Here is an 11,481-nt window from a genome sequence, read left to right as displayed (position 1 = left end):
TCTATCCTATCTCTAGCATGGTGGCTCTGTGGTGTGTGTGTGTGTGTGTGTGTGTGTGTGTGTGTGTTTAAATGTAAGAGGTGAAATCTGTATACCTGAATCACACAGATTTGGAGGCACTGGAAAAGGAAATCCAAACAGAACCAAATCAAGTGGGGGACTTAGTGTTCATCTTGGATTTTGTTCTAAAACAGTCTCAACTCAGGCCATTACGAAAGTTAAGCAAAGATAAAGGTTAGATATTTGAAAATAGACAGAGGACGATTTTGTGTATTTATCTTGGAGCTCTTCTTTCCTAAAAAGGAAATGGGGAATCAGCACATGAACTTGCTGTCCCTCAGCAGCCGTGTTTGAACTTTAAATTTGCCTGGCTAGGTTTTTTTTTTTTTTTTTTCCTTTTTACATCAGGGAGTCCTAGGGGAATTATAGATGCGCTGTTATGAGCAGCATTAATCAGAGATCCTGCAAATATTCTTCCGTGACTTACTTTGGAGCTGCCCCTCTGGATCCAGCAATACTAGTCAACACCTAGCAAGGCAGGTGACCAGAGGCACCGAGAAGCAGCCACATGCATCCCGGGAAAGCTAACCCTTGGCTGTGGGGGCATTTAGAAGGTTTCAAGATAGAGCCACACTCTGTGTGTAAATAATTCAAGAATCATGACATGTGTGACTTTTGTAAGATTTTAGTATTCAGGGAATAGGACTACAGTGGGTCTACTGGACTGAGGCTTAGATTCTCGTGTTAACCTTCAGCAAATTTCCAGTGATCTACACCTGGAATTATATTAAAGCTACTGCACAAGTACGACTAGTTGGGATGATGTATTGCCAATGCCTACAGGGACTGGATAGGAAAAGCCCTTCCTTGTGGAGTAATTACCGTAGAATGGTAGAGCTCTACACACTTCAGTCCTGTTAGACTCATCTGGGAAGTTCATTAAAGCGCACAATCAGGAACTAGTAGTCCGGGGGTGGAACACAGGGATTTGCATCTTAATGTTTCTCAAGTAGATTCTGAGGTGGCCAATCCGTGGACCACACCTGGAGAAATACTTTTCCCATGTCTCTTTGTCATGGGGATCTGCCTCACGTTAGTGGTGGAGGGATGTGCCCACCTCCCCACTGAGTGGACTGCAGCGCCTGGAAAATAGACCAATTCTTGGGTTATTTTTGGTTAGTTTGGAGAGAAAGTCACTATTTCTGAACTTCATATTTGGATGTATTAAATTAAAAAATATGCAATTGATGTATAGCATATATCTACCTAAAAATTTTAAAAAGTGGGAGACTTTCCTGAAGCCTATATGCAAATATAACCCAATCAAGGAAACAAACAAAACTAAAAATTTGCTAATATAATAAATGTCAGATGTCAAATAAGGTTTTGGGATTACAAAAACAGCAGGGAGGGCTGGGGATTTAGCTCAGCGGCAAAAGCGCCTGCCTAGCAAGCGCAAGGTCGTGAGTTCAGTTCCTGGTACCGGAGAAAAACAAAAACAAAAACAAAAACAAAAACAAAAACAAACAAACAAAAAAAACAAAAACAGCAGGGAGAGTTCTGGATCAGATCGGTAAAGGAGAGGAAGCCATCCTGGTGGCAGACAGTGATCCAACTTGTGGCTAAATGACACATGCCCCATTCTGATCTGTCATCTTTGCCCTGTTCAGCTGCCTCCTTTTTCAGGGAGAGAGCTCTTTTTAGCACAGATAGCAACAAGTAACTCCTTTCATGCAAGCGTCAGGATCACAGTTGCTGTTTGTCACAGATCACCCTGAAATAATCCTTACGGAAAGTTAGTGCTTGCATGGCATGTTCTCATATCCTTGCAGAATTATATTGCTTTAGTCTATCATTTTCTCTTCACTTGATTTCAGCTATTGTCACTAATACCATACACTACACACAGAGAATCCACGGATGCCCCAACTCCTTGGTGTAGCAACACTTCAAATGTAATTATTTGAATTTAGATATTGGACACTCACTTCCTTTCAAATGTAGTGAGAAACTTTTAGGAATCCTCCAGAAACATCTGTGATAAGTATAGTCTTTTGGAAACTGATTTTCTGATTTAATTAGGAAGATGGTCCATTTGGAATGCAAGTCTTTTTTTTTTAACTGGAAGAAGACTGACATATTTTTACTCATTGGTTTTACTGAAGCACAAATGAAATATCATATTAGGAGCTAGTCTCTGTTGCTCGAGCCCAGTGACCATATTTAGCTATTTTTACATGTCCAGTGCTTCGCATAATGCTAGGCTTATGATTAATTAACTCATGCCTGAGTTCAATTAATTGTTGGATGAACTAAATAAACTTTGCAATTGCTGGTGATTACACTGAGGACACTAGAATAGTCACTCACTAGATGAAAGAGTAAAATAAGTTGGGCAAATACATAGTACATATGTTGCTATTGTCTCTTGTTGATTGCTTAGTAAGACATTGCTAATGCCTCATAGCACCCTTTCTTTGGGGCAAGGATGCTGCCTTCTAATCACTTTCAACTGTGCTCTAGAAGACCCTAAATTGTGGGAGGGAGTATGCAAAATAGGAAAACTTTTTTTGGTAAGTTCAATACTAGTATAAAATAAATGCCTTCTACTTCCAAGAAGATAAGAAAATTTCCTAGAGATTGCAAACAGAGTTCATCTTCTTTGTCCATTCCTAACTGGCTATCTGTCCTATCTCTGGCTCTGTGATAGGATTTTGAGATTACAATAGGAGTTTGAAAAAAAGAGCGATTCTGTCTTGGGTGTGCCGGAGAACAATGAGGGCACTCTGCTGAGCATTTCCTATCCCCCTCAGGAACGTTTTTGGCTCACCACTATCCTAAGCAAAATGGGGAAGTGGAGGGAGTAGAGCGAAGGATGACAAGAGAGCTTCAGAGTCGAAGCAGAGGAGGGGAGAGAAGAGAGGCTGTGTGACAGAAACAAGAGTGCTGTGAAGCAGGCAGTGTGCGAATGTGTCACTACCAGGGACCCAGATGTCACTTGGTCCTCATGGATTTCAATTGCTGTCCTGTGCAGCGACTGCCACATTCAGAAGGCAGTTTCTTGTAAGTCTAGGACTCAAAATACCAATAGAGTTGAAGAGAGAAAGAGAACTAAGACTATGAACTGAGAAAGGCTCGGCAGAAATGATTTTAAATTCTTCCCCACTCTTATCGCCTCTGCCCCCTGCCTCCCCAATCCCAGTGGTGCTATAGGGGTTAAGCGGAAGAGAAGAAGGGGAATACAACATTTTGGCTATTATTTATTCATCTATCATGTGAGAGGCACTGTGAAAGTCACTGGGGCTTATTTAGAAGTGAGTGAGACCTGTTTTCCATCTTGGGGCAGGGGTCCCAATCTGGAGGGAGCGAAAGATCCATCAATAATATAGCATCTACTAGAAATATGAGAGTACTATGATGTATGTATGAGTAAAAGGTTATTAATTCTGCCTATGGGAGCTGGGGAGTTTCAGTTGTGAAAAATATTTAATAATACTGTATCATTGGAGATATTCATTTTGATAAATTGTTACCAAGATAAATAACTTGCTGTAGAAAAAGAAACTCTAACCTAGTCCAGAATTTCAAAGTAGATACAGTATACTTTGCTATATTGATGGATTTGTTAGGAAAAGCCTGTAAAATCTCAGCATGCTTTTCCTCTTAAAAATATGATATATGAGCATTAAATTCAATGAAGCAAATCAAAAGACTTGGATAAATGTGCTGGTCAGTAAAAGGCAAAATACTTTTCCCACAAAGCCTATCTAAACCTTTGCTGATTTGAGTTGAATTGCTTAAAGAAAAGGCTTATTATGTAATATAACCCTAAAATGCTTGCGTGTGATATTGGGAGTCTAGTAATTCCAAAATGTGAGAACTCATAATAAACTAATCTTATTTATGTGAAGAAGTCTAATCAGTGTGAGAGTGTTAGTTTTTGCAGATCTAATTGCTCACTGGACCATCTACTGGAGTTAGAGATGCAGATAAAGGGAATCCATTCTTCTGTAAGAACATGCTTATCGTGCAGGCTTATTGACCTTTGTGGGGTTTCATTACCTGGACTTTCCAGTGGATGCCTCTGTGTTATATGCCCAGTAGTTGTTCTATTGATCTTCTCAGGGGGTTGGCAGGCATCTCAAGGCATTGGGTTGCCTGAAATATTTGGAAGGAATGTTGAATTTTAGCGCTGTTTCCTAGGTCCTTTCTGTTCTCTGCTGTGACGTCACACCATCAGTCTTCAAGGAGCTTGTATTAATTAAAGGGCAAGGTTTAAAAAAACCACACTCTTATTTCACCAAAGCCCTTTTATATGAAGTAATGATCCAGAGTAGATAGATAAATAGTTCAATAAAGACATTGGATGTCAGTTCACATGGTGAGAAGTTGAAGTATCCTTTTTGGGAGAAAAATTTTAAAATGGGATAATTGTGTAGATACCACTGGGCACTAAACACTGCTTGAAATAGAAATTACCAGTTTGGTCAAAATACATGATAGATTTAATTGGGAGAGAGAAGTATACAATAAATTGTGTGTCCAGGCAATGTAAACATTACACAAAGGTCAAAAAGCCTTCAAATCTGAGAAATTTGAACCGTCCAGAGACTGACAAAGAAGATTTGAATCTGTAGAGCAATTTGAGAATCAACAGAGTGAGTTTTCCTAACTCTTCTGGTAAAAATGGGAAAAATTTTCTACTGGGACTATGCTGTCAGATATGATTAGTTCCTTTCTTCCTCTTTTACTTGATTCCTAACTATTTATCAATTTTTATGCTTTTAAACTTTCTCCAATATGAGCAAATGTAAGTTGTTTCTCTTGAGAAATAACTAAAGCAATATAAACTTTTTCTTCTGTCTCTTCCCTGAATCTCTAAAAGGGCAGTTTAAAGTTTTTCAGCCTCAATGAATTAATGTGTACCATCTGATTATCATATCCGAGGCAGACAGGGTGTTGAAGCAAAACTCCATATAATTTAGTTTGCAACGTAGTAATCCTATTTAACATAGTGGAATTCTTTATTTTTATAATAGACTCAGAATTGAGAACACTAGGAGATGTGGTGCTTGCAACATAATAATTGCTATTTTGGGGAAATTGGACTGCATAATGCAAATACATGCGTTCTAGATAAATTTAGATGCAAATTTAGTAATTTTATGATAAAAACGATTACTTTTGGCTGAATGATCATTTAAGATACATCACATTAGCAAAGCACAGGCCAAATCCAACTTTAAGCTCAAAAATAGATTTTCTAAAAAAATTCAGCAGACACTTTGGTTATAATTTCTTATAATTTCTTTCCAGAGATTGTTTGTGGATCTGCGTACCTAAACAAATATGTGTGTTCGTTCCCCAAAACCTTTCTTTAAAACTTGGGCCAGGGGTATAGCTTAGTAGCAGAGTGCCTTGCTCAGCATGCACAAGATCCTGAGTTTGATTCCTGGTACAAAAAAAAATACTTTTCTACACTACTCCTTCCTTTCTCCCTTCCCCGCTTCCTCCTTTCATCCTTTACCTTCCCCCTTCAGCCGTTCCCCTCTCTCTCACTTCTTTCCTTCCACTCAGCTGCTGCCAGCCTTTCTTATCATGATGCATCAGGGTTCATTCCATTTCAGTACATTCATTTCACAGAGTTATTATTTCTGATTCCATTATACGGATGTGCCATTTTTTATTTAGCCACAAATTTAACCATATTTAAAGTCATTTTTTGTTAATGGCTACTTTGTTGTGTTTTTTTGTTGCTGTTTTTATGGTAGCTTTGTTGCTGTTTTTATGGTAGCACGAGTACATTTATACAAATACCACACCATATACATGAGTCTATACACATATTGGCATCATACATTTCTGAAAGTGGACTTGCTAGGTCAGAATGTGAGGATATTGGTAACTGTTATAGATATTGTTAAGTAGCTCTCCATAGTGGTTTGTGAACTTAGCCTCCCAGCAGCAAGGAGAGAGAATGCCGGCCTCTCACTTGTGGCAGCTCAACGCGTTACCTAAATTCTGAGACCTTTGCTTATGTCAGTGAAAGCTGGTATCTTCCTGAAAGAGTTAAAGACATCATATTACAGTGATCCATGCACACCCATGTTTATAGCAGCACAATTCATAATAGCTAAGTTCTGGAGGCAGCATGTATGCCCATCAGCAGATGAACCAATAAAGAAAATGTGGTATTTATACACAAGGAGGTACTACTCTGCCATTAAGAAAGATAAACTTGAGTCATTGGTAGGAACATGGATCCACCTAATAGAATATTAAGACCATAATATTAGGTGAAATAAATCAGACACATGAGCTTAAATATTGCATGATTTCCCTTAGATGGGAAACCAAAAGTGTAAATAATGAGCCCAAAGCAAAAAAAAAAAAAAAAGGTAGATAATAGGGAGTAGAAACACAGAGCTTTCTCAAAGGGGGAAAAGAATATAGAGATGGACAGAGGGGTAAAGAGGTGAGGGAAAGGGGGTGAAAAAGGAATGAAGCTGTGCTATGCTTGTGTTCATGTACCAACTCCATACAAGAAATAGGAACATTACCTATTGTGAACACGTGCCCAAAAAGGACGAGTGGAAGGGGGAGGGAAGGAAAAGAAGGGAGATTTTAAGAAAGGAAATCAGATTTATTTAAATTTAAATAGAATAGTAAAAAAAGAGAACAATAGCAAAATACAAACAAAATGAAGCAGGACATTAAAAATGATATGGGGTTTCAAACTAAATGATAGGGATTAACAAAAGAAAAGATGTATTATGTACATTTATCAGTTCCCCAAAGGAAGGTAAATATTACATACTGCAAACAAGTACTAATAAGGTAATTTTCAAAATAGAATTTCAATCTTGTTTTAATTTATATTTCCTTATTAAGAATGAAATTTATCAACCTTTACAAACTGTTCAGACCCTTTTATAATTGAGTTATTGCTCTTTTACATATTATGTTATAAGGGCTCCTCTTAATTTAGGATTTTTACTCGTTTGGAATATGTTACATTTTAAAATCTGTTCTATCAACTATTTCTCATAAGATGACATTAAACATCAGAAAATGTTAACAATTCACTCCAAATCCTACAAACTAGAACACCAGGAGGACATGCTTTGAGTCCTTCCACAAGGCTTGATGTCTTTTACATGTTCCCAAAACACCAGGGACGTTTTCATCACGGACTCAGCCTGGCTGCAATGCTAGGCAAAATGCTGTCTTCTCTGGTAGACTGTACACTTCAGGAGATCATTTTGTTTTAAAAAACAAACATTTTGTTTTCCTTGTATTTTGCCATATAGTAGTTTTAGCCATGTGGAAACTTGTGTTTTATGTGCCTTAAGTCATCAGTATTTTTTAATGACTAATATAATCAGAAATCATGACCTATATCGACTCTTCCACTATGGCATTTTAGCAAGTACTTAATGTTTATCTTTCAATATTTTGCTCAATCTAGAAATGATTCTGGTTCAAGCTGTGGCCTTCTTTACAGCTTCCGTTTCCCTTCTCTACATTGACTGCAGTGCCATCTTTGTAACATCCAAAATCATCTGATTAATTTGGGTTTATTTTTGACTCATTTCACAGAGACCTGAGTGGAATTTTAATTAAGATTTTATAATCCTTTGAAAACATCTAGTAATCCTACTTCTCCTAAATTTCTCTTCATTTTCAGTTTATATACATATACATATGTATTTTTTATTTTAAAGAGAAAAAAAGCAATAACAAAATAACAACAACCAAGGCAAAAACAAAACTACACAAAAACAGTGAAAATGGTATAGAGGGGTTAGGGATATAGCTCAGTGGCATAAGCACCTGCCTGGCAAGTGCAAGGTTCTGTGTTCGATTCCTGTAACTGGAAAAAAAAATTAAAAAAAATGAAAATGGTATAGAATTTCAAAACAAGATGATAGGAATTAACAATTGTTGTTATATTATATAGTGTTATTGTCAACAAAGTTGCTCAGATTACCAGATGGAAGAATGCATGATTGGTCAAACAATTAAAGAGAACAAAAAATAATAAAAAACATTAGAAATGATGCAGAGCTTCACTAAACAAGGTGGTAGGAATTCGACAATGGTTATTCTGTTGCATACTGTCTTCAAGTTAGTTGTTCAGATTACCAGATATAAGCATGCAAAGTTGTTCAAAAAAATTTAAACATTAACTGTTCCTTTCAATAAACCAGTAGACATCAGAATTACAATTATTCCAGCTATCATTGTATATACCTATATATATATATTTTTTCCCTTCCTTCTTTCTTTCTTTTCTCCTTTCCCTCATCCCAGTTGTTCCTCTCCTTTGAGAAACTTCTTTCCCTTTCACACTATCTGTTGTACTTTTGGGGTTGTATTTATTCTTTCAGTTTCTTCCACTAGGGAGACAATATCATGTTTACACATGCAGCTCTACTTTATTTCACTTATAAGTATGGTCTCTAATTGCATCTCACCCTAGAAAGAATGGCTATTATCAAGAAATCAACCAATAACAAATGCTGGGATGGCTGTGGGGAAAAAGGAACCCTTCTCCACTGTTGGTGGGAGTGTAGACTAGTGAAACTGCTGTGGGAATCAGTGTGGAGATTTCTCACAAAACTAGGATTAATGGTTCCCCTTAACACAGCTATTTCCCTTCTGGGTATTTTTCCAGAAAAACTGACAACATTATACCATAGTGATAAATGTGCACCCATGTTTATAGCAGTACAATTAATTTGTCATAGCTAAACCTTGGAAACAACCCAAATGCCCCTCAACAGAGGAATAGATAAAAAAGATGTGGCATTTTTTATGTAATGGAGTATTACTCAGCTATAAAAAAATAAACTTGAGGCTTTTATAGGTATATATATATATTTTTGAGACAGGTGTAGCCATGTAGTGGAGGCTGGGTTTGAACTCACTTATGTAGCCCAGGCTCGAACTCGTGGTAATCCTCCTACCTCAGCCTCCTGAATGCTAGAATTATAGGCATGAATCACCATGCCTGGCTATATTCTTATTTTTATATGAACTTTAGAATTCATTTGCTCAGTTAAAAATAAATTAGTTTTCTTATTGAGATATTATTAAATACATAGCTAATGAGAGGTATTAACTCTGTAATACTGAATCATCTAGGAAAGTGTATGCCCTTCTATTTGATTGAGAGAAATAAAGAAGGACACTACATACTTGTTAAGGGAAAACTACAAGAAGAAGAGATAACAATCATAAACATATATGCACCAAATACAGTGGCACACACCTATATGAAACAAATATTAACACATATGAAAAATCAAATAAACACTAAGACAATTGTAATGGGGGACCTTAATACCCCATTGTCACTTTTACATAGATCAACTAGACAAAAAAAAATAGAACTGAACCAAACCTGTGAACACACAAACATAGTAGGTGTCTACAGTGTTCCACCCCACAACATTAGAATACACATTCTTCTCAGCAGCACATGGGATGTTCTCCAAAACAGACTACATACTAGCCCCTACAATATGCTTAAGTAAATGTAAAATAATTGAAATTATCCCATGCTTATTATTGGACCATAGTTTGATGAAATTTGAAATCACTGGCCAAAGAAATCACAGAAACTCCATAAACACATGGAAATTAAATAACACTCTACTGAACAAACAATGGGTCACAGGTGAAATTAAAGAAGAATTTAAATAGTATTTATAATTAAGTGATTATACCAATACAACATACTGGAATTTATGGGATACAAAGAAAGCTGTCCTGAGAGAAAAATTAATAGTGGTGAAATCTCATGTCAGGAAAACAGAATGAGCTCAAATAAGCAATCTAATATCAAACCTCAAACTTTCAGAAAAAGAAAAAATCAAATCCAAAGCTTGTAAAGGAGAGGAAATTATAAATATCAGAACAGAAATCAATGCAATTGAGACCAAAAAATAAATGAATCAAAGAGCTGCTTCTTTGAAAGGTTAAATAAAATTGACAGACCCTTAACCAACGTTATCAAAAATGGAAAGAAAAGACTGAAATTCATGCAATTATGAATGAAAAGGGTTAAATCACAGTGGATCATGTGGAAATCCAGAAGATCATCAATATATACTTGGAGAAACTTTATTCTAGTAAGATAGAAAACACAAAAGAAATAGATTCCTAGATACATATGAATTTCCAAAGTTGAAACAAGAAGATATAAAAATTCTAAATAACTCAATATCAGTCAATGAAATTGAAAATGTAATTAAAAACTTACCAACAAAGAAAAGGCCAGGTCCTGATGAATTCACTGCTAAGTTCTACAACAATTTAGAGAAGATTTAATGCCACTACTTATCAAACTCTTTAAGGAAATTGAAAGGGTAACAATATTCCCAAAGTTACTACTGAAAGCAACTATTACCCTGATACCAAAACCAGAGAAGGACCCAACCAAAAGAGAGAATGATAGGCCAATCTTCTTAATGAATATAGATGCAAAAATCCTCAATAAGATCCCTACAAACAAAATTAAGCAATCATTAAGAAAATTATACAACCTAGACCAAGTAGGATTCATCCCAGGGATACAAGGATGGTTCAACATACACAAATCGATAAATGTAATGCACCATATTGATGGAACCAAGAAGAAAAACCACACAATCTTCTCAATAGATGGAGAAAAAGCGTTTGACAAAGTCTAATACTCATTCATGATGAAAACCCTACAGAAAATTGGAATAGATGATCTTTAATTTCAATCTTATAAAAGCCATTTATGACAAACCAACAGTCAACATCAAACTAAATGGTCAAAAACTGAAAGTTTTCTCTCTAAAATCATGAACAAGACAAGAATGTCCACTACCATCACCCTTATTCAGTTTTGTTCCAGAAACATTGGCCAGAGCAGTTAGACAAAAGAAAGACATAAAACAATTAAGGACAGGAAAGGAAGAAGTTATCATTATTTGCAGATGACATTATTCTCTACATAGAAGACCCCAAAAATTCTACCAAAAGACTTCTAGATTTAATAACTAGATTCAGTCACATAGCTGGATAAAAAATGAACTCTTAAAAATCATTTGCATTGCTAATACACAAATAATATCACAATAGCATTAAACAAAATTAAGTACTTAGGAATTAATCTAATAAAGAAGGTTAAAGACCTCTACATTGAAAACTATAGTACTCTGAAAAAGGAGGTCAAAGAACATATTAGAAAATGAAGAGATATCCTTTACTCATTGGGAGGAAGAACCAATATAGCAAAAATGGCTATATTCACAAAATAGTTACAGAGATTTAATGTAATCCCAATCAAAATACCATTAGCATACCTCACAGCAGTAGAGAAAACAATCCTAAATGTCATTTGGAAACAGAAGTGACCTAAAACAGCAAAAACAATTCTGATCAACAAAGGCAGGGCAGGGGCATAACAACCTCTGACTTGAACATATATGAAGCTACAGTGATAAA

General features: G+C 36.0%; 1 long non-coding RNA gene across 1 annotated transcript; it reads right to left on the bottom strand.

Moving 5' to 3' along the window:
- Positions 1-1,060: 1,060 nt before the first annotated feature.
- On the bottom strand, positions 1,061-4,158 carry LOC102011516. The gene is made up of 2 exons (XR_259930.1): positions 4,063-4,158; positions 1,061-1,142 (listed from the first exon to the last, which is right to left on the bottom strand). It is a non-coding gene; the product is annotated as an uncharacterized LOC102011516 (long non-coding RNA).
- Between the last annotated feature and the right edge of the window lie 7,323 nt (positions 4,159-11,481).

This window comes from Chinchilla lanigera, unplaced genomic scaffold, assembly GCF_000276665.1.
Source record: "Chinchilla lanigera isolate Chin_1 unplaced genomic scaffold, ChiLan1.0 scaffold00010, whole genome shotgun sequence".
NCBI classification, from domain to species: domain Eukaryota; kingdom Metazoa; phylum Chordata; class Mammalia; order Rodentia; family Chinchillidae; genus Chinchilla; species Chinchilla lanigera.
The sequence above is the reverse complement of the archived record's forward strand: the minus strand, read 5'-3'. Positions and strand labels throughout refer to the sequence as shown.